Source organism: Ambystoma mexicanum, chromosome 2p (assembly GCF_040938575.1).
Source record: "Ambystoma mexicanum isolate Mex_15411 chromosome 2p, UKY_AmexF1_1, whole genome shotgun sequence".
NCBI classification, from domain to species: Eukaryota; Metazoa; Chordata; class Amphibia; order Caudata; family Ambystomatidae; genus Ambystoma; species Ambystoma mexicanum.
In genome coordinates, this window is record NC_090923.1 from 163,875,253 (window position 1) to 163,902,818 (window position 27,566).

Here is a 27,566-nt window from a genome sequence, read left to right on the forward strand (position 1 = left end):
CAGGGTTTCAAACTTGTTTAGCATTGCCCATTCCCAAAACCAGCATGTTGTACATGAGCTATCCCTCTGGTATGCAACTATTTGCCAGAAATTAACATATGCCCAGGAACTCACCCAGTTAGGCAGCTGTTGCTAGTATTCATTCTATTTTTTGTACTCAGGCACTCTCACCATATACCAGGCTTTCCCATTAGATGCTCCTGCACCCACACCATTTGGCAAGTATTTGTATGCTTTGTCTAGGTACGCAGATCATATGGCAATATGGCTGCTTTACCTCAGAGCCTACTTTCTTCTCTGGTCTTCCCTTAGAGCGCTTTGAAGTAGTTTCAAGGCATTCTTTATGACATTCCTTGCTTAATATAGCTGGGAACTGCCTTCTTTTTTTCTCCACCACCTTATTTCCCCCCCCCCCTTTTTTGACACCCATCTTCCATTCTTCCAAATCATTTGGATGGGCTCTGAGCGCTGTGTTCACTAACAGAAGAGAGCCGTCGGCTCTTGCTACACTTCAATTGAGAGCAAAATTGTTATAAAAATAGATTAGATAGCAATAGATGCATTTGCGGAAGCATCATCTAGGAGAGTGTCTGTCCTTCATTTAGACAATTTTAAGTACAAGTCAATATAAAAGCATTTAAGTTGCACAAATTAAACTATTTTGTCGAGGGATTGCAGTGCGGGATAGCAGTAGAGGAGCAACGTGGAGCACAAGGGGAGTGTATTCTGGCGTTTCACAATGGAAGCAATATGGTCTAGAAACTGCCCTAAACATCAACCATAGAGAGCCCCACCTTGCAGACAGCAACATGTACAGAAAATAGGAGGGTATGCAGTGACAGAACCCATGACAAAAGCAATCTTTACTGGGGGAACAAAAAGTAAATATTACACCTGAGCAGGAAGGCCTTTGCTAATATGAGCCAGGCACTATCCTTCAGAAGGGTCAGAAGTCCCCCCCTATAAGCATCGCTATTGTGCAATATATTATGCACTACAGCTGAGCTGAACTAGTGCAGTGCTCATTGCAGTGGAAAAATCCTGCAAAAAAGTAAACCTAGCCATGGGTAAACTTTGCAGAGGCATGGGGTCTCACACATGCACCACGGCTGGATACATGTAGATAACCTATTACATAGAGGGTTGGGTGCACCTGTCTGAGGAAGGCATGGACTGTTGGGTGTCCTGATCCACGTTTGGACTATTATGCTGCAACATTTGGTGCTGTGAGCTTAGAAAATCAAAGATGGCCGAAAAAGCCCACATTGCACCAGAATCCAGGAAAACCGCGCAGTTTTGGCACACACCAAAATGTTCCCCTGACCTACCACCCACCAGTGCGAGCGTGATGGGCCAGGAGTGCCATGGGTGAAATGTGTGCCAAAGGAAAAACAGCAGTGCCGGTTAGCTCAGAAAGTGCTTTGAAATCACCTTTGTTTCTCTGAAATGCAAGCTAAAAATGACTATTTTAAACATCGCAAGATATTCAAAAATCTCAATGAACACCAGCAGACATTTGGCAGAATGTAGTCTTGTGTGCGTACAAAATCTGCAAAGATGAAGAGCCCTAAACAATGTTTATAACAAAACTGGCTGAGCTGTGGATGTCAGCAGCCTAAGTTAAATTGGACTTAAAGCCACTAAAATCGAAATGTTTAAAATAAATGAGTGACCTACTGTTGAGTGTCACATAGTTTGCAACTGTTAAATGTCATAGTTTTGAACATAGAATCAGCATTCTAGCTGCATGTGTAAAAATTGTAAGTTTGATTTGGATGAAGAAAAACTGGGAAAAAAAGTGACATTTAGCTGAAGCCTGGCTTAAAGAGATTGAATTCTGCCTGGCAACTACCCCCGACAGGAGTTGAAACTTGCTCAGCCACTCTTCCCAGACCTGGGCTGCATTCTCCTGCCCTCACCAAAGGGAGATGACACCTCTCTGATTGGATTAGGGGAGGAGCAGCTGGGGACTGCAGGAAACTGAACAATGAGCCTTCCTTGGCTCAGGCAAATGTTAAATTGGGGTTGGGGGTCGTAAATGGCTTCCTCTTGAGAGAAACTGGGAGGAGCAGTGCCTTTGTGAGCAACCTGAGATGGAGAAAGTGGACAAACCAGAAATGCCACCATGTGCTTTGGGAAACCACACCCCTCTGGGCCAGAGCATAATTTTAAAAAGATGGATAATTTATAGTACAGACTTGTCAAAATTATATAATTAATATCATTAAACCATGAATTATGGAGATTGCAGACACGGGGTTCACGCTAGAAAAATGAAAATTTACTGGAATATGTGTAGAAAGGCGGTGTACATCTGTGTCATTTTTGGTAAAAATCCAATATTGGTAAACCAACCAAAAAGCGCAAAATGTTGTCATTTCTTAATCCAAGCTCTTAGAAACATCAGAGTTGGAACAGAAACTACATTATGTGATGTGTGTCAACCACTTGTGTATCTGGGAAATGTGTTTAGTTATGAAAATGATTTGCTAAGGTAAAAGCAAAGGGGGAGTGTTCTTTCTGTATGCCATAAAGATGACACCTGATGACTCACTGCTCCCTTCTCAAATCAGGTCAAAGAGAAATCCTTGACCTATCAAATCATGAGTGGGGTGGGCACAGAAAGTTAGCATCCACACCCATTTTCAAAAGACATAAAAAGAGCCACTGGAAGCCAGACAGGAACATTCATTTTCCAACCTTCAACCTTGAATTCCTGCGCAGCACGCTGACGGAGAACTCCAGAACTTCACTCCAGAACTTAAAGCAGAGAGGCCTGGACCACCAGCTAAATCCTTTTTCAGCAGGCCTTCAGAATCCAGCAATCCAACCAAACTATTCTAAAGCCGGGCGAGCTGTTGGATTCTTGCCAAGAACTTTTGCCAGAACCGGTAGCAGACCCAGAAAGCAGTGCAGAACAAGAGACCCAGACCAGACCACTGTGAACAGAACCGGTGCCTGATTGACCCGCCGAGCAGAGAGAACCGCAGCTAAACTTGTTGACCAGATCCGTGACGAGGCCATTCATTTCAAATTCATAGTGTGAGTACCCAGCTAGAACTGTGCAGAACCCATCTCTTAGCTTAAAATAATCTGATTCAAAACATTTGAACCTGTCTCCAGAACTGCATCATAGGAATCGTGTGTTCCTTCTCCGATTTTCAACCTGTAAAAGTGTCATTTTGCCATTTTGAATCATTATTTTATTTCTGAAAATGTACCTTCACGAAATCGTCCGTATCTCTTGAACCGTTTGTGCTAGAAGCAAGATTTAACTTTCATTGTAAAGCTAAGATTCTAGGCTTTCTATTCATTATACTTTTTCCATAATCGCGCCCGACTCACTCTTCACTTGTCAAAATAGCAGCTTCTTGCTTTCCTTTGCTGAAATTCGTTTGCAACCTGACAATCATTCATAGAGCATTGCTTAAGTGATCCTGAACTAATTTGAAGTAGCTATCACCCACCCTGAATCTCTTATAGGGAATTAAAATCATTTTTGGCATATTTTTCCCTTCTTTGCATACCACCTTTAAAGTACTTTGCCTGTGTTTAAAATCCTCCATGTGATCTAAGCTTGCTAGGGGGGAAATGAACTACATTTGATTGTATTCCTGAGAACTGTGTATTCTCTCTTCCATCTTCTATTGCATAGGAGGGGGAGAGGGGGGAGTGAATTGCCACCAGGGGAAAAGTGAACATATTATCTCTTGTGAAACCCTATCAGTTATTTCTGTACTGCATTCTTTCCATCATTGTTTTTCCTTGATAACATAAAAGCATTCTCAGTTACCTTTTCCTCCCTATACTAACTCTTTTCCTCCCTATACTAACTCTTAAGTAATTAAATCAGTGTGCTAGTGTAACATCACCCAGTGTTGATCACTGTCATATTCTTAAGTGTGATATCAAATATTAATTATAAAAGAGTGATATATATATATATATATAGTTTAATTTTTCCAATAAATCATTTAAATTGCAAAACAAACCTACTTCTTGGCTCAGTGAGGTCAGGGGGATTCAAAGAGAGGGGCGTTAAACAAGGGTTCATCATCCAGATTATAACTTGTCATAAAAATATATAAATAAGGGCTTCCTTTGGGCATCCCAGACAAAGGCATTGACTTAGTGGGATTGCTAACAGGACTATTTGTGTGGAACATTGTGGGGGCATTGGAGCAGCAACAGCATTAAAGCCAGAGAGGGGCAGCCAGTAGGAGCATTTAACCTCCACTTCTTGGCAACGGTTTGAAAGCAATCAGCCTGATCCGAATAACAGTCATTGTGTGGAACTGGGAAGAAGTCACCCGGCCACGAAAAGGGGGCGTCTGTATGCTGAACAGCTGGGGCGTTTTATGGCAGAGGCCTTCAAACTGGGGGGCCCAAAGGATGCCAGTTGGTGGGGGGCTTGAAGGATTATGGTGACTTAGAAAATATAAGTGGCAGGGGGCAGAAATTATTTTACTCAGGGGGGGCTCAGCATAAAAAGGCTTCAACACCACTGCCTTAAGGGAATAAAGTGACCACCCACTTTCAAAGAGCACAGCTATTCACAGCACTCCTTTCATGCCCAGGTCAGAAAACTCCCGCTACCGCGCCAGTCCTGATACACAAGGCTGCTGAAAAATCCATACAAGCAAGAAAATAGCTCAACATCATCTAACAAGAATGAACTGGTCCCATCATTAGATAAAAAGAAAAACCAAAAAAGCATTCACCCCAGATCATCATAAACAATTATCAAAAAAACAATTTTCAAAATTAACGACAGGGATCACTATCCTTAGCAAGCATTCAATAAAGTTTACAGGCAAACTATCTTCAATCAATTAACTGCTGAGGTCAAGTGGTTGGAAAAAAACAAAGAAAGCGCATTGCATGGGCAATAAAATCACTCCTGGAACCTCGTCAACCTATATAGAGAATGTGACATAAGTATAACTAGAACATGCAGTAATCCAGAGTCCCTGAAACTTACATTTGTATATATTAAATCATGTAGTGATTTCCCCAAAGTGTAGAACAAACTAAACGTAGATGGAGTAGAGCATGAGACATGAGGGGAATTAGAACACGGTCCCCTGCGCATAAAGGCTGGCACAGCTAGCCAAGTGAACCGAAAAGGCAATGGAAAACGGGGGTGAACAAGCCATCTAGGTGCCCTTTAAAATGAATGGCGTAAAAAGCTCTGCCTCGCGGGTATAGCATCCGTAACTTCCAGCAGTGAAAAAATAATATTCAAAAGCATAAATGAGTCTTTAAATGCCAGACAGTTTGCTTTTTATGGGGGCAGCTTTACAGAACCTCTTTAGGGGTGCTTTGGGCAGCTTTACAGAACCTCTTTAGGGGTGCATTGAACTTCAGAGTACCTTCCCTGTACACTTTTCACATTACACAAATCTCAACAATCTTCCCCAGCTTGAAACAGGGGGTGGGGGCAGGGCTGTTGAGACTCTCCTTTAATGCAAATTCAGTTGCTGGACAATTAATGGATGCCTCTTTTTTTTGTTGGCTGTTGTTCGATGGCTTAAGTGAAAGCAATTATCAGGTTGCAAGCATTGTTAAGAGAAAGAAATAGATGGGGGCATCTGTCCACTGTTGGTTAGAGGAGTCTTTTTCCCCTCCCTTCTTCATGAGAGCTTGGATGGCCAATATTTACAACCATTCTCTGTGTGCAGAATCACAACAGCAAATCTAAGCCCAAAGCACCCTGTGCCACCAGAAGGAGGAAGGCAGGAATCAAAGAACTCATTCATCAGGGCATTTCAACCATCCCCAGCCTGAGACTACACCTGGCGGTGTGTGCAGCACACCATGTACCAAAAAGCGGCTCAAACAGTCTGCCACACATCAAAACTTAGCCAGCCTTCATGCTAGCCAAACAAAACATTGCCACTTGGCACCCTGCTTCAGAATTAAGCAATATTAAAGATGCTGTGAAAGTCACACACGCTTCCCCACACACCACACATCAACAATCCCCACACAAGGGAAATCTATGCCAGCGGTTGTCTGTGCACTGGCATGCAGCCGTTTGTGCAACTTATTGAAAATTACAAGCATTGTGCCCTCTATATACAAGAGACACAGTCTCACAGGGGTTATGCGACACTGCAATGTTCTTAAGCAGACGACAAGAGTCAAATCTTGAGTATCGCTTGGTCCGTGCAAATCTTTCCTTCACAGTAAAGCACCGGAATGATTTTGCTCCTACCCACTGAAGGGGCGGTCATGTGTACAAGTTGTATATGCACCGTACCGGACACATAGCAACGTCGCACACAAGGGCACAGCAAGCACGTGGATAATGGATCACTTTAAACCAACCAGGTAGTTTGAAAAAGTTTGTTTAGTACATTAAGCTTCTGCCGTTTAAGCCAACACGTGCACTGTCCCCTAGGGACCAGGGAGGAGAAGTGCTCATCCAAGCTAGCAATAAAAATATATGTTAAAATATAGCAGTACCAGCACGATAGCAATTAGGTTAAAAACACAACATTTTCTTGATAACAAGATAGTTACTCTACTGGCAGTGGTCTTCAAACTTGTTTGATCACCCCCCCCACCCCCCCAAGGCCTCCCTAAGAAAAAGGTACCTGGCTTGGGCCCCACTATCCACATGGATTCCAAAATGTTTATCTGGTGTAGAATGGTGCAAAACAACATTCTTTCAAAATCATTGCTTGCAATAACTCTAATTAATTAGTGGGGAAATATTTGTAAACACAGCATTCTGAATTTTTTGCTACAAGGGACACGACTAAACGTAGTTTATTAGTAAGACTATTTCCTACAGTAACGTAGGATATACTTAAATACAAAAACTTGATTACTATCAATGCAGTCACTTGCAAGTTGGGCAGTGGCATACTGGAGAGCTAGTGTGAAGGGTGGGCCTGCCTTTCAGCAGCCAGCCATCACTATTGGGTTCAATTTTTGCAATAGCCAACCACGGGTTTTCTTCCAGCGTCGACCGATATTTAGTCTTAGGGCTGCAAAAAGTTGAAAATCCAATCTTGCCAAAGGTACGAGGTGCTGAAAGGTAACAGTACACTGACTGCATTTGGATAAAAGGAGGAAACTGCATTCTGCCAAAATCCACACAAGGTAAATTTGTTGAATTAACTCTCCAGTAGGCGGTCACTTTGAAGTTCCATTAGTTCCTGGAGGTGTATTGGGAGGTGGGCGGGCCCCTATGTCCGATAGGAAAGGCTGAAACACTAAGTCATTGATGCTACAATTATCCTCTGGAAAGTAATTTTGAGAGTGGTTCTGAGATGGTTTCCCATTAGTTCAGCAACACATGAAAAGATCATACTCCACCTCCTCAAGAGCATCTGCGAATAATGAAACGCATGAGAATGCAGACATTAACCCTTCTCCTCCAAAGCTCCAACTTCTTCTTAAATGCTGACATTTTTGCGTTCATAGCCAATGATATTGTTTCTTTTCTATGCCTGGCAGGGAGATGTTTAGAAAATGTAGCGTTTCAAAGAGGTTGCCATAGTAAGCTAACAGTACAAACCAGTGTGAATCACACAGAGGCTCTTCTTTCGTCTGGTCTAAACCCAGGAGAAAGCATCTCACTATGTTCCAGAGTTCCTAAACACAATTTTAACCTTTCCTCCTGGAGAGCAACCTGACCTCCGTGTGAAACATAGCATCATGTGCAGCTCCCATTTCAGCACATAATGTGGCAAACAGATGGGCTCTTGTGCGGTGCATCTTAATAAAATGCACAATCTTTACAAAAGAAATCCGCACCTCTGAGAGTCCATTCCCCATATTGCGCACAGGCAAATCTTCCGGGGGATCACGCAGTGTGTGTGTCCACAATATATGTGGAGCTACTATCAACACTTTTGCTTTTATCCCAGTTCTAGCACCAGACATTGAAGGAGCACCACCCAAGCAAATACCAACACACGCCTCCCACATTAGGCAGTAGGAAGTAGTTAACAATGTCAGTGACTATAGATGCAGTTGCTCTGCCCTGAATTGGTTTACAAAATATTTCTCCAATATTGTAACGCTCATCTGACTCCCACGGAGGCGCTGGGCTGGTTCGCGCTGCTGTGACCTCTTCTAAGGTGACGCGCAGGGTTCGGAAGACGGACTGGACCGGGCCCCCAAATCTGGCTTGTCTGTCTCGCAGAAGTATCCTTCTTAGGGTCTGGAAGGACGAGCTCTCCATCCTGCTTCTGATGCAGGGGCGCGGTGGTATCCAGTTACTTCACTGGATTTTCGGATTGGTGAGAACCAAACTTGCTTGGCTTCAGGTAAGTTTTTTGATAAGAGGTTCCCCTTGTGTCCATGCATTGATGTACTAATGCTAGTGTCTTTTTTCCCATAGGGGCCGGGGTACGGAATGCCGGGGAACAGGCACCGACCCGAGATGAGAAATCCTTGTAGAAATCAGGTAAGTCTTTAATGAGCGTTTTTTGGTAATGTCTTTTCATTCGCTCATTAACGCTGATGTCTCTTTTTCCCCTTAGGGGCCGCGGTCCGGAAACGCCAGCATGCGGCGCGGACCCGAGGGAATGAATCAACTGGTAAGTCTTAACATGGAGATTTAGCTTTCCTTATTCCCTTCTCTCTCTCACCTTTTGTTCTGGTCTTTTTCTCCCTAGGCGCTGGGGCGTGACTGCGAATCCGGATGATAGCTGCTGAACATGGAGGCGCCCTGAAAAGGTGAGTGGAATGCGGCGCTGCAGCGATCGACGCGATGAGCTTTTAAATAAAAGTCTTCCTTTTCAGGATTGTCGGCGAGATGTCTCCGGGATGCGGGTTTAGCAGGTAAGGACTTTTCCCTCTTCTGTTCTCTTCTTCTCTTCCTTTGCAGGTGATCCAGGATGCTGGCAGGTGTGGCAGAAGTCAGGATGCTGGAGCAGACACGGTGAGCGTCCAGCTGCTAGATGCAGAACAACGCGGAGCACGTGTGGCTGTTCGGGTGGGGTTTAAATAGCCTTGGAAGAAGTTCCAGGTATGTATCCTTCCTCCAATCAGGTATGTATCCCTCCCCGACCACGCCCGGATGGTAAATTAGTCCCACAGGTAAAGTAGTTCCTTTCAGGCCTCAAGGAGGCCGGGATCCTGCAGCATGGTCTGCATCAGGTAAGTACACCCAAGCACTCCCATAATGAGCCTGGCGCCATGACACTGTCCAAAGGGCCCCTATATGGGGTTGCTGGGTCCTTCCTTGGGGACTGGATGTCCGCTTTCGGGGACGCAGGGCTTGAACCGGCTCCCCGGGAGCGGGCATCATGACAGCACTCCCCCCAAGGCCCCTCCCAAGGTTGTTCCCTCCGGGGGTTTTGGTTTGTCTGGGAAGAGTCAGTGGAATTTCCTGACTAATCGAGGTGCATGCACATGGTCGCTGGGTTCCCACGAACTCTCCTGAGGTCCGTACCCCTTCCAATCAATTAGGTAGAACAGTTTTGACCTAAACATTTTTGAGTCTAAAATGTTCTTCACTTTCGAATTCGGGCTCCCCATCTATTAGAATAGGTTCTGGAGGTTTGAGTAGTCGGGTTCCGGGTACCACTGGTTACAGAAGTGACACATGAAAAACAGGGTGAATTTGCATACTAGCTGGTAAATCAAGTTTAACAGCCACTGGGTTAATTATTGCCGTAATAGAATAAGGTCCCAGATATTTTGGGTTAAAAGTTCGAGGCCCTTTGAGTGGTAAATGTCTGGTAGCTAACCACACTTGATCCCCAATCTGATACAGAGGTGCTTCACTCCGATGTAGATCAGCATTCTCCTTGTATTTTCTCTTGGCTTGTTGTAAATGCGTAGTTGCCTCTTTGAAGGCTTGGGTAATTGTAGAATGCAGATGTTCTACTGCAGGCATTCCGAGGTTCTGAGGTGAGTCAAGGTTTGAGGTTCGAGGGTGATGCCCAAACAAAGTATAAAAAGGACTGTGGCCCGTTCCAGAGTGTACCGAATTATTATATGCGTATTCGGCTATCCAAAGAATGTCTTTTCAGTTGCTTTCAGATTGCTGTAACATACACCGTAAGTACTGCTCAAGGGTCTGATTTGTCCTCTCGGTCTGACCATCGGTCTGAGGGTGATGACTGGTCGATAATCTTACGTCGATCTGCGCCATTTGACAACATTTGCGCCAGAAGTGGGAAATGAATTGGCTTCCCCGGGGTCAGAGATTAGTATAGATGGGAATCCATGTAGCCGAACAATATTTTCGAGGAATTCTTTGGCTAGGACAGAAGCTGAAGGTAAACCTTTCAAAGGAATAAAGTGTGCCATTTTGGAAAACAAATCCACAATTACCAGAACAGTATTGTACCCCGAACAAGGAGGCAGGTCCGTAATAAAATCCATTGATAGGGTGTGCCAGGGTGCTGGCGGTATGTCCAGAGGTTGAAGGAGACCGGCTGGTCTTTTCTTTTGACTTTTATTTTGGGCGCAAACACCACAGGACATCACAAAAGATTTAACATCTTTTCGCCAAGAGGGCCACCAAAATTGTCGTTTCACCTTTTCCTCTGTCTTGGCAATACCGGGGTGTCCCTCTATTAATGTATCATGATAACCGGAAATAACTAGTTTGTGTAATTCCTTATGCGGCAGGAATAAGCGTCCTTGGAAATAAGGTAAACCATTATCTATGGTAAAGTCTGATCCCTTTTGTATCCAATCCTGCAAGGTTGTAGGGTCCAGGAGTTGTTTCACTCTGGCTTGAATGTCTTCAAGTGTCTGTAACGAAGTCCTACCTAGAATCCTCTGTTCGGGAATTATCGGTACTGGTTCTGAGTTTGCATCAGATTCTCCCATTCCAATTCGGGATAAGGCGTCTGCTTTGCCATTCTTGCAGCCAGGTCGATAAGTAATCACGAAATCAAATTCAGTGAAAAACAAAGCCCATCGGAGCTGCCGTGATGACTGAGCCTTGGCGGTTTTCAAATACTGTAAATTCCGGTGATCAGTGATCACTGTGATGGTATGTCGAGCTCCAAGTAGATAATGCCGCCAGGCTTTAAAAGCGGACTTAATGGCTAACAGTTCTTTGTCCTTGATTGCATAATTAACCTCGGGTGCCAAGAATATTCTGGACCAAAATGCTACGGGATGCAGTTGGTTGGTTTCGGGATCTCTTTGGGATAGGACAGCTCCCATGGCTAGGCTGGATGCGTCAGTCTCGACGACATAAGGGAGATCTGGACGCGGGTGTTTCAATATAGGTGCGGAGGTAAACTTAGCTTTTAAATCCTGAAAGGCCTGCTCGGCTTTTTCAGACCATTCAAAACGTTTATTTTTCCTCAAGAGTGCAGTAATGGGTTGTACCACGCGTGAAAATTCCAGGATAAACCTGCGATAGAAATTGGCAAAGCCGAGCATGCTTTGAACCCCTTTTACAGAGCTAGGTGATGGCCATTTGAGGATGGCATCCACTTTTCTTGAGTCCATTCGGACTCCTTTGGGTGTCAGGATGAAACCTAGTAACTCGACTTCTGTGGTATGGAAAACACATTTCTCCAATTTAGCAAATAGTTTGTGTTGGCGCAGTTTTTCAAGTACTGCCCTGACGTGTTTTCTGTGATCAGATTCCGAAGAGGAGTACACCAGAATGTCATCGATATATACGACAACACAAACATCGATGAGTTCCCGAAGGACATCATTCATGAAGTATTGGAAGGCAGCCGGCGCGTTACACAATCCGAAAGGCATCACCTGGTACTCGAATAATCTGTATTTAGTACGGAAGGCAGTTTTCCATTCGTCGCCTTCTTTAACTCGTACCAGATGATAAGCCCCCCGGAGATCTAACTTGGTGTATATGCAAGCGTCCTTCGCCTGGTCAAGGAGTTCAGGGATCAGAGGCAGAGGATAACGTTTTTTAACCGTTATCTGGTTCAATGCGCGGTAATCGATACAAGTCCTAAGGTCGCCTTCTTTTTTGGGCACGAAGAACAAAGCCGAGGATGCCGGGGACTTTGACGGGCGAATAAAACCATTAGCTAGGTATTGATCCAAATATTGTCTCAAATGCAGATTCTCAGGTTTGGTAAGGGCATAAAATCCTGTTACAAGGGGGTTGTGCACCGGGCACCAGATCGATTTGGCAATCGTACGATCTGTGAGGAGGTAACGTGTTGGCCTGTTCCTTTTGGAAGACGTCCTGAAAGTCTTGGTATTCGGAGGTAGTTGCATGGAGGCAGAGGTTACAGATGCTAGATTAATCTTCAGGTTTTCTGGGTAGCAGGTTTGTGTACAATCCGGGAAGGTTATTCTCTTAGCTCGCCAATCAATTCGAGGATTATGTGTCTCTAACCAAGGGATTCCAAGAATAACCTGAAACTGTGGAGCCTTGATTACATCAAACAACACCCTCCCGATGGCCGTCGGGACCAATAAGAGTCACCTCAGTAGTGGAATGTGTTACCGGTCCAGAGGCAATTTCAGTTCCATCGACTGTGGTGATGACATCTTTGCTGGTTTTAGGACGGAGAGGGAGGTTAATCCTAGAGACCAATTCACGATCCACATAGTTTCCAATAGCCCCACTATCGATGTATGCCTTTATTGCATGCAACCGCTTAGGCTGTTCTGGATCTGCGAGAACCATTGGCACAATGAAATGCGAGGTCTGAGAGTTAGTTTTCAAGCTCGGCAAGCGGACCCCTACACTTGTCGGGCGGAGTCGTTTCCCGAAACAGAGTCTTCATGGTTTTTATCAGCAGCTCCTACCGCCTTTCCGGGCGGTTTTGCCAGGCAATCTCGTAGAAAGTGTCCAGAATTCCCACAATAAAGACATCATTTTAACTGCCGCCTCCTTTCACGTTCCTTTTGAGTTAAGGGTCCTTTAACCCCTCCAATTTGCATAGGCTCAGAGACATCAACTCCCTTGGGATTAGCATGGGTCTTGACCAACACCCGGGTCTCAAACCTGGACCGATCTGTTTTGAAGTCTGTGATCCAATTGGACCACTAAGTCTATATACTCTGTGCGTTCTTGGGGGGGGATTTACAACTTGGGCCAAGGCATCTTTAAGTTCTCCGCGTAGGCCTCGATAAAACAACGTGACTCTTTTATCCTCTGGCCATCCCGTTTCCACAATTAGTCTATTAAAGGTTGCAATATAGGCTAGGAGGTCCCGATTGCCCTGTCGCAGGGATAGAAGTTAGTCATCCAGAGCCTGCCCCTGAGAGTGTCGAGCAAATAACCTTTCCATGCTTGCTTGAAACCTTTGAAAATCACAGAGAATCGGGTCATCTTGAGTAACCAGTGGAACTGACCAATCGGCAGCGCAGCCGCTGAGATAAGACAATACAAAGGCTACCTTGGTCTGATCATTTGGGAAGGCCCCAGGTCTGCATAGGAAGTGCAAATGACACTGATTCATGAATACGGCGAATCGTTTGGGGTCCCCTGCAAAGCGTTCGGGTGGGGCCAGCGGCATGTTTCCAGGTAGATTAATCTGCACAGGGTTACTGGAAACCACAGGAGCGGGGTTCCCTCCGGAACCGGGTAGAGGAGTTTGCCCAGCTTGACCTTGCAAAAGCTGTCTGGCCAGGTCATCAGTTCTTTCCTTTGATATTATTAATTCCCTCCTGAGGGCATTAGTCTCTTGACGAGCGGCATGTACTTCGGCCCGTAATTCCCCCAGTAATTGGGCCAACTGATCAGTCTCAGAACTTTCCATAGCGCCTGGGTGGGAATTTGTAGGAAGGCTTCGCGTTCTGTAACGCTCACCTGACTCCCACGGAGGCGCTGGCCTGGTTCGCGCTGCTGTGACCTCTTCTAAGGTGATGCGCAGGGTTCGGAAGACGGACTGGACCGGGCCCCCAAATCTGGCTTGTCTGGCTCGCAGAAGTAACCTTCTTAGGGTCTGGAAGGACGAGCTCTCCATCCTGCTTCTGATGCAGGGGCGCGTTGGTATCCAGTTACTTCACTGGATTTTCGGATTGGTGAGAACCAAACTTGCTTGGCTTCCAGGTAAGTTTTTTGATAAGAAGTTCCCCTTGTGTCCATGCATTAATGTACTAATGCTAGTGTCTTTTTCCCCATAGGGGCCGGGGTACGGAATGCCGGGGAACAGGCACCGACCCGAGATGAGAGGTGAAATCCTTGTAGAAATCAGATAAGTCTTTAATGAGCGTTTTTTGGTAATGTCTTTTCATTCGCTCATTAACGCTGATGTCTCTTTTTCCCCTTAGGGGCCGGGGTCCGGAAACGCCAGCATGCGGCGCGGACCCGAAATGAAGAGGGAATGAATCAACTGGTAAGTCTTAACATGGAGATTTAGCTTTCCTTATTCCCTTCTCTCTCTCTCACCTTTTGTTCTGGTCTTTTTCTCCCTAGGCGCTGGGGCGTGACTGCGAATCCGGATGATCTCTGCTGAATATGGAGGCGCCCTGAAAAGGTGAGTGGAAAGTGGCGCTGCAGCGATCGACGCGATGAGCTTTTAAATAAAAGTCTTCCTTTTCAGGATTGTCGGCGAGATGTCTCCGGGATGCGGATTTTAGCAGGTAAGGACTTTTCCTTCTTCTGTTCTCTTCTTCTCTTCCTTTGCAGGTGATCCAGGATGCTGGCAGGCGTGGCAGAAGTCAGGATGCAGGAGCAGACACGGTGAGCGTCCAGCTGTTAGATGCAGAACGCGAAGCACGTGTGGCTGTTCGGGTGGGGTTTAAATAGCCTTGGAAGAAGTTCCAGGTATGTATCCTTCCTCCAATCAGGTATGTATCCCTCCCCGACCACGCCCGGATGGTAAATTAGTCCCACAGGTAAAGTAGTTCCTTTCAGGCCTCAAGGAGGCCGGGATCCTGCAGCATGGTCTGCATCAGGTAAGTGCACCCAAGCACTCCCATAATGAACCTGGCGCCTATGGCGCCAGGACACTGTCCAAAGGGCCCCTATATGGGGTTGCTGGGTCCTTCCTTGGGGACTGGATGTCCGCTTTCGGGAACGCAGGGCTTGAACCGGCTCTCCGGGAGCGGGCATCATGACAAATATTTCAAGCACGTTATCAATTCTGTCCTGATAGAAGAGGACAGGTCAGTGATGTGGCAGAAAATTGTGGCGTCAGACCAAGATACTTTTGCATTTCTCAGCTGCACCGTCACTAAGCATTACATTACCTGTTGACAGTGAGAATTGTTGGCAGAATTACTCTCAGCATCTGTAAAGGGCTTTTTCCCCCCCAGATAATGTGTCAAGAAACTTCCAAAGCATTTGCAGGTACTGAGGCCACGTTTTAACAGTGTCTTCTGCTTGTGTATGCCTTGTAGCTGCCATATAAACAAATCCGTGGTCTTTTTTTTCTAAGGTTTTGTTTCCACATGCACACTGCAGCTGTCAGCAACTGCGATCCATGTGAACCCAAAAAAGACATATTTCCGTGTTTTTGCATTTCTCGTGTCCGTTTCCACCTCTCCTTCCGCTTTTCATTTGAGATTCCTACCATCTTTGGGCACTAGGAAACTATCTAGTTCCATGTGTTATTTATGCATTTTAAAGGCTGAACACAAAAAAAGACAGATTTTTTACCGGCCGTTTTTGTATTGACTTTAGAGTGCGGAATTCACATACTGCCCCCACTCCTTCCCCTCCCGCTCATTAACTCGTTAATTTCCCTCCCACAACACACGCATTTTACCCACATGCGCACACACAGTCCAAAACAGATTCTGTTGGGTCTCACAGCGCCTGGGGACACTCTTGTGCGGCAGGGGATTGGCAAGTATGATCGTTCGATTTACAAGACCGCTCTGAGCGGTCACAGAGCGGTCTTTCTAAATCGACACCCCCGCCCAATCGGTACAGTGAAAAAGATCTTTTCACTTAGTACCAATGGTCCATCTAAAGAAAGAGCCTGTCTCTGAAAACATAGCAAACCCCCCCACAAAATTGTCATATTTTTTTAAACCATTTAAAGTTTTCAAAAATAAAAAATGCTTTAAAAGATTTAAATTGACAAACACCACATAAGATTTAAAATCAACCACGTGAAAAGGCTTGGGGGAAAAACAAACTCAGCAGAAATGGGTCAGAAATGCAGCTTGGATTTAAAAAAACACCACATTGATACAAGTCTCAGAAGACTCCCTGTTCAGATTGTGAAGTTCTAGCTTGAATTTTGTGTTGTTGAAGGGTAGTCCTGGACTAGGCCACAGGGCGGCGAAAACCACACCTGGATGCACATTGCAAAGGGCTGATAATAACCTTCAGCAGTTCTACTCAACCAATATTACAGAGGGAGAAGAAATCCTTACTTGCCTGCGTGATTGGGTCAAGTGCTTCACTGGATTTTTCTTGCAGGTGGTTAAGGTTGACACACCGACGCTTGGAGCGATGCTACTGCAATCAAAAAAGTTAATCAAGGATACATGGGTTTACCTTAGGCTTCAAAAATTAGCAGGGGTTAAAACCAGCTCTTGGGTGTTAGGCATCAGCTAGTAAGCAGGACGTAACGCTGGGAAACCAGGAGAGAGTACACAGTGCACTGTAAATGCAACTCCCACATGAAACGTGAACATTCAGTACCGCCCCAAAGTTGACATGAGAAAGGAACAGCCTCAAAAATAGGTTTGAAATCCCCGATTGTGACTCCTACCATACCTTTAAAATTACCCCACCATCACCCACAGCAAAAAAAAGCAAAAACAAAAAAAACCACATTCTCACCCTCGGATAGTCCTAATACAGATGTCAGGATTTTATATGGTGCCATTGCTGCGCTGCTGGGGACTTTGCTGTCCAAGGGATGGGTTGGGGTATTTCTGCCTCCGTTTGGCACCCATGAACCCAGTTTAATTTCCTAATAACTGCTGTCAGCACAATAGAAGCATTTATTTGTAAACATAACATCTTTATGAATATAACCTATGATAAAACACAAGGGGCACACAAATTGTATTGGTGTGGTGCTCTGGGGGAAAAAAAATAATTTAAAAAAATAAAACACATCTCAAAGAAAACTAGTGAACGCAAGTTTCAGCAGCATTTTTGAGCTTGGAAATTACTTTTTTCCTTTGAATGTGTAAAACGCACATTTGAGCAATAATGTGTCCAGCATGTAGATTGCCTGCTTTCAACAGTGACCACACCCCTCCCCGCCACAGTGATGTTCATGGCCCATTGATTTCCGTGGTATCCCTTTCAGGTCAGAAAAAACAAACGGGATGAGCAAACAGAGCAGGAAAATGTGCGAGCGACGGCTGGGGAAAGGAGCACTGCTTAGATTAGGTCACCGAGCCCCAAGTTTTCCTCTGCAAAGCTGGGGGCTTGATAAAGCCTGGTCGTGGCTGAGGCAGGCCGGGTCCCGAGATGCAGCCAGACATCTGATGCCGGATCTCAGACCCGGTCAGCACTGTCCCATGGACCAGAGGGGTGCCGGGGCAGAGGGACAGCCGAAGTGGGGGTGGGGAGGGGTCGGCCAGTGTTGTACGGTATCTGGCTAACCCACAGCAGATTGCTGGAGAGCCCAGCAATCTGCTGTGGGGGAGCTGGATATCATACAAGACTGGGGGGGGGTTTATAAAATGGGATGCAAATTGTGCATTTTAAAGAATATTTACTCAGCAACACTGGTCAAAACCATTATTCGCATGGTGAAGTAACTCATCGACAGTGCCAGGGAAGTGGTTTAAAGTGGAATTGATATATAATTTGGAAAATCAGCAGCATGAAAGAAATTGCACAGTTTCAAACTATTATTTAGGACATTTCGTTTGATCGGAGGTCAACTGCCAGCTCCACCCCCCCAAACCCCACCTCTTTGGGCACCGCCCTTCAACTCCGCCCCCACCCCGGCCCTTGTGGGACCCTCCACCACGTTTTTTCAATTTCCACCACTGGACAAGGGTGAAGATGGCGGTACAACCCGACTTGCAGTTGGCAGGCGAATCTGCCTTGGAGTTCTCTCAGTGTGTGCGGCACCTCCATAAACCACTTCTGTTTGGGGGTTGGTGGAGCAGAGGATGGGGATACCAGCCAAGAAGACACACAAAGATCCGCTGTTGGCGCAACTAAAATCAAAATAGGAAAAATAAACCCATCAGTGTATTGTTCTTCCCCATTCCCCTCCCTTGCTGCACTCTGAAACACCTGTGTATGAGCACAATATAAATAAAAATATTACTATTATCAAACATACCTGGCACTTCTCCAAGATGAATAACATGCAAAAAAATATAAATACCTGCCCATGGACGGCGTGGAGTGCTCCTTCCTCCGTAATCCTCTTCCTAAACACGTAGACGTCCCATGTGAAAACGTCACAACAACGTAACAGATATACGTCATTAACCTGTAAAGATATTTCAGAAAGTATTGGCAAACTTTAAAACAAAACACACAATGCTATCAGGTCTCGTAGGGATTTTAAATGTGCGATTGATAATGAAAGCAATACAAAGCCTCCGTTTAACCTTCTCTTCCACACATCGCTAAGGGGTAAATGAAAAATCCCCTCCCAGGGGGAATGCCAAATCGCCCCCCATGCAGGAAAAATAAATAACTGTATAGTTATGCTAGAAATTCATACCCATATGCGTCTGTCTGCATAAGACACATATCCCCATCTGCTGCACATACCAAATCCTCCAACCCCCTCCGTCCCCCTCCAGCAGAGAGGAGAACTGTTCGCTGTTACAGTGGAAGTCCCATAGGGAAAGGAGGAGCGCACTGTGCCCATCCCCACTCCATAAAACACGAGTCGCACATCTGCGTGAGAAAACCCCAAAACGAACTGAATCCACCTGTACTTTAAGTAAATCTCAACCAATGCACATTACAAAGCCCCACAATACATATCCCTCCATATTGCCATATCCCTGTGTTGCACGTTACATATCCCAAAAATACACTGAAATAACGGAGAAAAAAATCCGGAATCCGCCTGTATTTTGAGTAAATCTCACCCCTGATGCACATTATAAACCACCAAAATACACAGAAATAACCCAATCCCAATATTGCCGCTTTGCATTAAAGTAACAATCAGCAAAAGAAAACTTCAAGACTTACCAGGAACCAAATAACAACCAACTATACGAAAAGTGCTTTGTAAAGGAGGAATCAAACGCCTTGTCTTCCAGCTCGTGCAAAATTGATGAAGACCTGAACGCTGAAGCCCACGTGATGCAGAGCAGCCCACGTGATGAAACGGACGTTCAAGCCCATGTGATGCAGTGCAGCACACGTGATGAAGCGGACGTTGAAACACACGTAATGCAGAGCAGCCCACGTGATGAAGTGGAGGCGGTCCTTGCTATTGTCAGTTTCTTGAATGGGAAATAGACATTACCCTTTACAAAACGCTCATGTCCAGTTTCCAGGCAGCATCAGGTAAGTGCATGCGATCCAGATCTTGCAGGGAATTTTATATGCATTTCTTTTAGCATCCGCTAACTTAGACGTTCTCAGCCTAAGTGGAGCCCTTTTGCAACCTCTAGGAATGCACGTTGAAACTGTAATTCCTTGTATTGTACTCATCACTTGTTGAAATTAAATATTGTAAGTACGTCATTGTCTAAACATCTGGTTTTGAAATTGCACGGGGCAGCCTGTTATTGGCATAATCACAGTAGCTGCTCCTAAACTCATTTACAGTGCGGTTCAGGCTCTGCAATGCTAGCAGAGCCAGTAACTGCTGTGCAGATACTACACAGACCCTGCTCTGGTGTAAGTGACTATATAAAATATATATGTGTGTATATATATATATATTTATATATATATATACCTGTGCTGGATAATGCTCGTAAACGCAGTAACTGCTGTGCAGCTACTACCCTGCTCTGTTGTAAGTGACTATATAAATCCGGATAATGCTTGCAGACGCAGTAACTGCTGTGTAGCTACTACACAGACCCTCCTCTGCTGTAAGTTATATACATACATACATACCTGCGCCGGTGAATGCTTGCAGAGACAGTAACTGCTTTGCAGCTGCTACACAGACCCTGCTCTGGTGTAAGTTACTATATGATATTATATACCTGTGCCACATAATGCTCGCAGAAGCGGTAACTGCTGTGCAGCTACTACACAGACCCTGCTCTGGTGTAAGTGACTTTCATAAAGTGTTTGTGTAGGGGTGATGGAGTTCTTTCTGTGAATTGTTTGTTGATTCTTGTGGCGTAGTAGTATTTTTATTTATTTATTTTTTGAGGACTTGCTTTGTATAGTTTGAGTTGTCTATGGTATTTTATTTTGTCTTGTCTGGTGTATTGTTCTCTCCATTGTGCGGTTGTTTTTTTGGTGTTTTTTCAGTTCTTATGTGAACCATTTGTGCCAGTTTATTTGGTGTTGCTTTGAATGTTTTAGTGGGTGCTAATTGATCAATGGCCTTGGTGATCCAATTGTTGAGTGTCTCTTCTGTTGTATTTATGTTTTGTATTGGTGGAATCTCTTTTACATAGCTTGTCATGGTGGCTTGATAGCATGGCAGCCTCGTCTGCTAGTTTTGTTGCAAAGTTGGGGTTGCAAGAAGATGGTCTGTAGATCAGTAGGAATACTATGTTGGATTGGTCATTGAGTTCTATCTTGATTAGGAGGGATTCATAGTCTTCCGCGTTGGTTGTGATGATTCGAGATGCTCAGGCATGTTTTTTGTGTATAATTGAGATTCCACCTCCTCTTCGGTTTTCTTTGTTGGCGTGTATTAATTTATAATTGTCGGATATTGCTTCATTCGCGATGGCTTTATAGTTGTCCGATAGCCAGGTTTCTGTAAGGAAGAGCCCATCTGTGCCTCCTTCACTTAGGTCATTGGTTTCTGTTGTGTTTTGCCATGGATCTAATGTTGAGGAGGCTGCAGTGTAGTTTGCTGGATTTCCCTTTTGTGTTGTTGTTAGTATTGCTTGTTCCGACAAGTGTGTTGTTGGTTGGGTTTTTCCCGGTTGAGTCTTTTGGGTGGGGTGGTTCTTTGTTGTCAGTCTCTTTGTCGAGTAGACCGATAAGGTTTATGGCAGGGTTGGTTAGTTTCCGGGTGGTAAATAGGGTAGCTACCCCTCTGTTGTTCCTGTCTTGGTGATATAGGGTATGTAGAGTGAGTGTGATGGTTTCCAATTTGTTCCTTGTTCTGGTTGGGGTATGGTCCTTGGTGGAGACCGGGTTGGGATGGTTCATTAGTTGTCATCCGTTTGGTGTGCTGGTTGGGTCTGTATTCATGAAGCTTGTTGGCTGTCGGTTCATTGTTGCTGTGCTGTTTTTTTGTTTTATCACCAAATCAAGGGGCTCGTCAGGAAACCGCCAACAGAAAGTTAACTGGCAATGTAGCGCACACTGTGAAGCGTCATTTTGCAATATTGATGGCAAAGTTGCTTGAAAAAGATTACTGAGCAAAAATAAGTCACTCGACCCATCGTGCCAGCACAGGACATACCCCCCCAGCTATTATTCATTACCAAGTTACTGAATTTTCCTTCCCGTATATAAACCGTAGTCCCATGGCCTTTAATCTCATCATGCTACAGAGGGTGTGTAACGCATATTGCTTACCTGATTTTTTCTTTAGTAAATCCTGGATCAGCGTTGCTTCCTCAGCGTCCTTCACAACTAAAGTGATCAATTCAGTCAAGCCATTCCTGTCAAAACAAAATTACCTCTCAATAGCTAGAGCTACCATTGGCGCAAAGCTTGATTACTGTAACATTCTCTTTGTTGGCACATCCGCCAAAAACCTGCATAGACTCAATATTCACAATAATGTGCTTAGGTCTGCTCCAAACATCCCCAAAAGAGAGCACGTCTCACAGGCCAGACACAATTCCCACTGGCGCCCCGTCAAAGAGCGTATCGTATTCAAGACGCTAGCCATAATGCACAAATGCTTCACACTCACAGCCCCCACTTATCTTTCAGATACAATTGTCACAACAAACTCATCCAGACCTAAAAGAGCCATCTACGCCAACCAGTTGAACATCCCCACTGTGAAAAAGGCCAAAGGTGGCGGTGTCAGCTTCTCTTTCATTGCGCTTAAACAATGGAACACCCTTCTAATCACCCTCAGGAACCAGACCTCCCACTCTGCCTTCCAGAAAAAGCCCTCAATACCACGCTCTTCAACTAACCCGGCTCGCCACACAGCTATAGTTTACTACCCAATTCCGCTGAGCCCTATCAAGTGTAGGACTCATAACCACTAAACCCCCTTCCTCTAGTTATCTCTCATGTGCTACTGTCTGTTTGTCTCACTCTCCTTATTGTTACTACTGTCCTGCCCTGACTGTCCCGTATTGGTTCACTGTAACCTCAAACCTCTTGCAGGCTGTCATGTCTTTCCTTCTTCGCTTTGCCCCATTATTTCCTGTCATGCCACTAAGCAAGTTTATCTTGTAACAGCGCCATGATGCCCGAGGGCTGCTTTGTGCACTTTATAAATGTAAAAAAATAAATGCAACATTTGAAAAAATTTGCGATGATGGCACAAATCAATGTTTCCAAAGCACATCCGCAACCGTGTAAACCTCCCTTGTTTGGCAGCCCTATTTAAATGAGACCAAAGGTCCGAAGTGGAAGAGTATTGGCAAGGAGCACGTATGTTCTCTGTCTACACCCCTCGCAACTGAGTGTATTTGACAGCCACTCACAGCTGCCATGTTGGAAAGGGCCGGAGGGGCACTCTTGCTCCCTTCTAAAAGGTTGCAAAAAGTGACTGGAAGAACCTTCCAGTCATGTATACCAGCCCTGGCGATAAGTAGATAACCTGTAGCTCTTGCAAAGTTGGAGAAAGGTAGCTCTCTCAAAGTTAGAGAAAGGTATTTGCCTCTGTTTTACCTAGCATCAGACATATAAGCTTAATATCGACGATGGCAATTACTTAATCGCCCATGCACTGCCGACCAGATAGAGAGATGTTTTCCTCTATCTTTATGATTGGGCTTATGCCTCCGATAGTGAGTGTAAGTAAAAGTTCCATGGCTGGTGATCATATTTAGATGTCTGCACCCTTAGCGGTCCGAAGCGGAGTGTACATAGTTTGTCTCTGCTGCAGACCACATTGTAGGTGGGGACATCCACAAAGCATGTGCCAAGATTGATGGTACCTGCTATCCACTTGGGCCAATGTTGAACTGAAACCTTTAATGTACATAACTCGCCAGAACGCGAGTTATATTTACAGGCACTTTTTGGAGTGCCTGTTAAAGTAACGGAAATCACCCCATAGGCAGGAGCTATCGCTGAAGAACCAGGAGCAAGTACCCAGCGCACTGTGTATCTAACTACCACATGAGATGCACACTGTACCTTTTTCTCCATTATGTATGATTTATTATGTTTAAATGTGTACTAGATGGGTCCTAATTTTCAAATACAAAGTTAATGTAACGTATGCATGTTTACAAGGCACCAATTCCAGGGGAGCCAAAAGTATCTGCTAGTAGCTGTTGGGTTTCAAGCTAACCAGGCTCTCCTAGGCTAGAAGCAGGAGCTAAATAGCACCCAGCTCCCCTTAATTTCGGACCCTTTGTATGTACAAAACGCTTCAAGTTACTGCATTATCTTATTGGATCACGCTGACTATTTACAATGGGGAAAAGCAATCGCATATTCTATAATTCACTTTGCTTTTTGAGGTATTCCTATATACTGGGTACCATGATTGCCCACTACTAAACCAGCAATAATGTTCATGCATTCTGCTTTTTTCTAGAAATGTCTTTGCAAGTTTCCTTACTGAAGGTAAACATTCTCTTTCAAGAAAGTGTGCTATTTGTATAAATGCATGGGATTTTCAAAGTTAATAGCTCTATACACACCCCGAGTTTACCGATTGTGTGGAGGGGGTAGCAGAAGAACAGGGGCGGTGAAGGAAGGGGGTTCTGGTGGCGAGAAGCAGTGATGTGTGGTGGGATTGGCAAGAAGTTCTTTAGGGTGTTCGGGTTGTCTATGGAGTGTAAGAGGGAAGAGGCCAGTCTAACAAGCTGCTACTATGTTTATGGGTCATCGTGGCGATGTGTGTGTCTTAAAGTCAGTCGATGGTAAAGCTGAGAGGGTTTTCACTGGAATAAGTCAACCTTCATGTCAGTCAGCCAATTCTGAACTTGGGTTTTCTTACTGGGGTTTCCTGGGAGAATGAATGTAATCTTTTATCTGGTTGAGCTTCAGGTAGGTGCCTCTTGACATTCAGGCTTGGATGAGGATTGGACAGTGCTTGAATCAATGGATGTTGTTCATGTAATTGATCTTTAGGTAAAGCTGTATGCCATCTGGATATTGGTGTATCTTGTATATATGTATAGTTGAATTTATGAAGTGTAATGTTCACCCATGGGCATCTTGGTACAAAGCATCACTGGCGAGACTACAAAGTACAACTTGAGGTCAAAGACCAGGCAGAGGGATTTAAAGACAAGCCACTGGAAGCCAATGTTGGCGATGCGGGGGATGAAAAGATGTTAGAATAACGAGAGGCAAAAGAAGCCAGCCTGGCTGCAGAGTTTCGAAGAAAACAGGCTGACATTTATACTGTGTATTACAGTAATTCAGGGCAGAGAGCACCAGTGCAACCACAGGGGCCCTAAGAAATGCAGATATAAAATGCAAGTCATTCCTCTGGACTTTAAGCTGAAAATGCCCTTGTTGGCAAACTGCACTGATCTGCTTATCAGCAGAACGAGTGGCAGAAATGTTAATGCTGAGGTCCATCACGACTGAAACTGGGACAGGGAAAGGGCCAAGGCAAGGAGGCCAAAACGGGGGGTGCACAGGACAGCCTCAAAAGGAGGGACGACCACCAGCACCTTAGCTTTGTTGCTATTAAGCATAAGCCAATTTCTACTCATCCATTCCCCACAACTGCCAGGCAAGCCCTGAAGCGGGATGACATCTCCATAAAGGCAAGATCGAGCCGCACAATGATTTGTGTGTCATCCGCATAAGAGTAGCAAAGGAAACCCTGGGAAGAGATGAGCGTGGCCAGGGGCTGAATGTAGATGTTGAACAAAATGGGTTAGCTGGCCGACCATTGAGGGACACGCAGCTGACTGGGAACGAAAAGGAGGAAGTGAGAGAGACTGAGTTTGTTTAGCTAGGAAAGAATTGAACGAGGCTAAGATGGCACTAAAGATGCCAGCCCCTGCCAGGTGCTCCAACAGGACAGACTGATCGATGGTATCAAATAGAGATCAAGGAGAATAACAGCTCCCACGCCGACCTGGTCCTGAAGCTGCACCAGGTCGTCGACAGCAGAGACCATCACACCCTCTGTGCCATGCCCTGGCTGGAAACTGGACTGGACGCTTCAAAGAAGGATGAACTTTCCAAGAAAGGGGGCCACCAAAGATTCTAACAGTTTAGATAGGAAAGGGAGAAGCGAAATTGCCCGAGTTAGACAGCACAGAAGGATCTAAGGAGGGCTTGTTAAGTAGAGGGATCGCCTGGACGTGCCTAAGAGCAGTGGGAATAGAGCCTGAAGAAAAAGAAGTTGACTGCCTGAGTAATCCGAGAGGTGATGTCCGGCATAATATCTTTCATCGCAAACAGGAATAGGGTCAGCAGGGGATGTATACCTGAGCTTATCTGTGGCGGCGATGATGTCTTGCGGGGAACAGACTGTGAATGCGGACCACAGATGAGATGGCACAGGGGTCAGATCAACCCGGGGAAGTTGTTCAGTCTGCACTCCCAACGAGCCAAAATATGTTCAGTCTTTTCCACAAAAAACGATCACATGGAAGTGCACAAAGGTTTAGTTTTAGCGATCGACTGAGAAGGGATGGAAGAATGAGAGTGCACAATGGTAAATGGCTCTCGGCCGATTAAGGGAGCTTTATACCCGATGGGTAAAGTAGGTGCACTGGGACTCGCAAACCGCTTTGACATAACCAGAAGAAAACTGTTGCAAGATAAACTTATCCTTCACTCAGTAGGAGGACCTCCGCTTTCGGTCAGTTGGTCTCCTTTTAAGGCGGAGAGCCCTCAGGTGATCGTTAAATCAGGGCTCAGAGCGCCTGGTTCTGGGGTTCATGGATTTAAGTGGAGCATGAGACTCTGCAGACGACCAGCTTAATTTTGATATTGGCAAGGAGTTCCATGCAGAGGTTGAAAAGGAAATGGGATATGCTGGAGCCTTACACAACCCCACAGTTTACTGTGTGTTGCTAGGAACCATTTATAAAAATATTTCCCCGACAATAAATATGGTCGTATTTTCTTGAGATACTAGTAGATCTGACACATTCCTATTATGGTGTGTGCCATAGCTTTTGATGCATTGACAAGGTTATCAATATGGAGTTTGCTAATAAAAGCGCAATTATTTCTCATATGGTTTAGTTTCCTCGTTTGATATTAGTGTACTATGTCTATTAATTGAATGCTTGGAGTCAATCACTTTGCCTGGGGGAAAAAGGCGCAAATGCCTTTTGTTTGTGCAACTCTTTTTAGTTATGGCTATTAGTTGGTGCTAATGCACCACCTGTAAGCCAAAACTATTGCATTAGAGTACAGCTAGGGAGAAATGGCATACGAGGAGGAATGCAAGCTTGTAGTTGTTGCTCATTTATTTACCCACCCATTGACTTCTCATGGCCATGCTTGGCTCTATCGCCATTTCCACCCACTTCCTGTCCATCCCTGTCACCAAAACACATCCTTCTGGGTTATCTTGAAGCTAGCTTTATCAAGACTTGACCTCAAGCAGAACACCATTTGTTACTCGCCAAGAGTAGGATCACTAGCCCTAGCAAGCCTTCAATAAAGTTTACAGGCAAACTATCTTCAATTAACTGAGGTCAAGTGGTTGGAAAAAAACAAACTGCTTTGAAGGGGCAATAAAATCACTCTGAGAACCTCATCAACCTATATAGAGAATGTGACATAAGTATAACTAGTTCCCGGTTTCTTTACGCAGAGCAATGTACACCAGGGCAATAACATGGGAACGAATAATAGACGTCCATTCAAGAAGTTTATGACGTTTTCCAACTCCTCGAATAGCAGCGATGCACGGTCTAACACCGGCCATCGGAACAACCAAAGTGGTAATCCACAAAGGGGTCTTTCTTTTCAGACCGGAGGCAGACAGGGGCGAACCAGACAACCAGGGGGTCACGGGATGCGAACCCGCTAGCTTAGTTTAGTTTAATATTTGTAATGCGCACCAAACCCGGGAGCACCAGGGCGCAGCAGAAACGAATATGTTCAACTTAGTTACATGGCCAGCAGGCCAGCATATAAAATCACAGCATAAAATCATATCAATATGTACAAAGTAATATTACATAGTTGCAAGCGAGTGCACTGAGGTTACAGGTGCATGAAATACAGTACAATACAAGCTTAAGTGACATAGGCTAAAGATGGAATGTAGGGAGGACGTTGGACTGGGTTTTATTTGTCGTTATCTTTTAGCCAGTTGATCAGGGTCTGTCTAAATTTGCCAAATGGCTGGGGGGCTCTAATGTCAGAAGGGAGGGAGTTCCATAGTTGCGCAGCCTTGACTGGGAAGCTATGTCCCCCAATGGTGGATAGTCTAAATCTTGGAACTTGGAGGCAGTTGGAGTTAGCGGTTCTTGTTGGTCTTGAGGATGTTTTTTTGCAGATTCTGTTAATAAGGTAAGGTGGTGCATTATTGTTGAGG

At 45.0% G+C, this 27,566-nt stretch overlaps 1 long non-coding RNA gene across 4 annotated transcripts in view; it reads right to left on the bottom strand.

The window, feature by feature from the left end:
- LOC138566311 (uncharacterized) overlaps positions 1 to 27,566 on the bottom strand; it is a 91,414-nt gene that overhangs the window by 49,745 nt on the left and 14,103 nt on the right. For 2 of the 4 annotated variants that reach the window (XR_011301903.1, XR_011301901.1), the window contains exons 3-5: positions 21,479 to 21,564; positions 18,174 to 18,281; positions 16,246 to 16,330 (exon numbers count right to left, since the gene is read on the bottom strand). This is a non-coding gene — a long non-coding RNA (uncharacterized lncRNA). Of the gene's footprint in view, positions 1 to 16,245; positions 16,331 to 16,820; positions 18,001 to 18,173; positions 18,282 to 21,478; positions 21,565 to 27,566 lie in introns of those variants that run through there. The other 2 variants (XR_011301902.1, XR_011301900.1) reach the window with 2 other exon arrangements.